The sequence below is a fragment of the Lottia gigantea genome (assembly GCF_000327385.1).
Source record: "Lottia gigantea unplaced genomic scaffold LOTGIsca_73, whole genome shotgun sequence".
Classification (NCBI taxonomy): Eukaryota; Metazoa; Mollusca; class Gastropoda; family Lottiidae; genus Lottia; species Lottia gigantea.
In genome coordinates this window covers 14,084-16,526 of record NW_008710453.1, presented here as the reverse complement: position 1 = coordinate 16,526, position 2,443 = coordinate 14,084, and positions in this window count along the sequence as shown.

The following is a 2,443-nucleotide window of genomic DNA, read 5'->3' as shown; positions in this document are numbered from 1 at the left end:
GCTAAGTCAAACACCGCCTTTTCTGTCATTTTAAGTATACAAAAGAGGCCTGTGAAGTCTAGAGTGGCCTGGCCCTCGGCATGACCAAATCGTCCACTTTAACTCCTTTGGGCCCACTGGGGTAACACTTGTTTCGGGCCCATTTAAACCCCTGTGCTATTCTTTTATCCGGGCCATTTGGTGTTGAGAAGATGCGCAACGAAGTGCTCTTTCATTTCATATGCGGAAACCATATCTGAGAACAAGCTTTAACCCTTTCCTGAGCTAACCCTAATTGACTTTTCGAAACTAGAGTTAACCCCAGGGTTAACCCCAGGGTTAACCCTGGCTAACCCTAGGTCTCGGCGGCTCAGTGGTCTGCGCGCTTGCCTGGCAACTTTGGGGTCCCGGTTTCGAGTCCCAGTTGAAGCTTTTTCAAAAATTCTTTTTTTGCTAAGTCAAACACCGCCTTTTCTGTCATTTTAAGTATACAAAAGAGGCCTGTGAAGTCTAGAGTGGCCTGGCCCTCGGCATGACCAAATCGTCCACTTTAACCCCTTTGGGCCCACTGGGGTAACACTTGTTTCGGGCCCATTTAAACCCCTGTGCTATTCTTTTATCCGGGCCATTTGGTGTTGAGAAGATGCGCAACGAAGTGCTTCATATGCGGAAACCATATCTGAGAACAAGCTTTAACCCTTTCCTGAGCTAACCCTAATTGACTTTTCGAAACTAGGGTTAACCCCAGGGTTAACCCTGGCTAACCCTAGGTCTCGGCGGCCCAGTGGTCTGCGCGCTTGCCTGGCAACTTTGGGGTCCCGGTTTCGAGTCCCAGTTGAAGCTTTTTCAAAAATTCTTTTTTTGCTAAGTCAAACACCGCCTTTTCTGTCATTTTAAGTATACAAAAGAGGCCTGTGAAGTCTAGAGTGGCCTGGCCCTCGGCATGACCAAATCGTCCACTTTAACCCCTTTGGGCCCACTGGGGTAACACTTGTTTCGGGCCCATTTAAACCCCTGTGCTATTCTTTTATCCAGGCCATTTGGTGTTGAGAAGATGCGCAACGAAGTGCTCTTTCATTTCATATGCGGAAACCATATCTGAGAACAAGCTTTAACCCTTTCCTGAGCTAACCCTAATTGACTTTTCGAAACTAGGGTTAACCCTGGCTAACCCTAGGTCTCGGCGGCCCAGTGGTCTGCGCGCTTGCCTGGCAACTTTGGGGTCCCGGTTTCGAGTCCCAGTTGAAGCTTTTTCAAAAATTCTTTTTTTGCTAAGTCAAACACCGCCTTTTCTGTCATTTTAAGTATACAAAAGAGGCCTGTGAAGTCTAGAGTGGCCTGGCCCTCGGCATGACCAAATCGTCCACTTTAACTCCTTTGGGCCCACTGGGGTAACACTTGTTTCGGGCCCATTTAAACCCCTGTGCTATTCTTTTATCCGGGCCATTTGGTGTTGAGAAGATGCGCAACGAAGTGCTCTTTCATTTCATATGCGGAAACCATATCTGAGAACAAGCTTTAACCCTTTCCTGAGCTAACCCTAATTGACTTTTCGAAACTAGAGTTAACCCCAGGGTTAACCCCAGGGTTAACCCTGGCTAACCCTAGGTCTCGGCGGCTCAGTGGTCTGCGCGCTTGCCTGGCAACTTTGGGGTCCCGGTTTCGAGTCCCAGTTGAAGCTTTTTCAAAAATTCTTTTTTTGCTAAGTCAAACACCGCCTTTTCTGTCATTTTAAGTATACAAAAGAGGCCTGTGAAGTCTAGAGTGGCCTGGCCCTCGGCATGACCAAATCGTCCACTTTAACCCCTTTGGGCCCACTGGGGTAACACTTGTTTCGGGCCCATTTAAACCCCTGTGCTATTCTTTTATCCAGGCCATTTGGTGTTGAGAAGATGCGCAACGAAGTGCTCTTTCATTTCATATGCGGAAACCATATCTGAGAACAAGCTTTAACCCTTTCCTGAGCTAACCCTAATTGACTTTTCGAAACTAGGGTTAACCCTGGCTAACCCTAGGTCTCGGCGGCCCAGTGGTCTGCGCGCTTGCCTGGCAACTTTGGGGTCCCGGTTTCGAGTCCCAGTTGAAGCTTTTTCAAAAATTCTTTTTTTGCTAAGTCAAACACCGCCTTTTCTGTCATTTTAAGTATACAAAAGAGGCCTGTGAAGTCTAGAGTGGCCTGGCCCTCGGCATGACCAAATCGTCCACTTTAACCCCTTTGGGCCCACTGGGGTAACACTTGTTTCGGGCCCATTTAAACCCCTGTGCTATTCTTTTATCCGGGCCATTTGGTGTTGAGAAGATGCGCAACGAAGTGCTCTTTCATTTCATATGCGGAAACCATATCTGAGAACAAGCTTTAACCCTTTCCTGAGCTAACCCTAATTGACTTTTCGAAACTAGGGTAACCCCAGGGTTAACCCTGGCTAACCCTAGGTCTCGGCGGCCCAGTGGTCTGCGCGCTTGC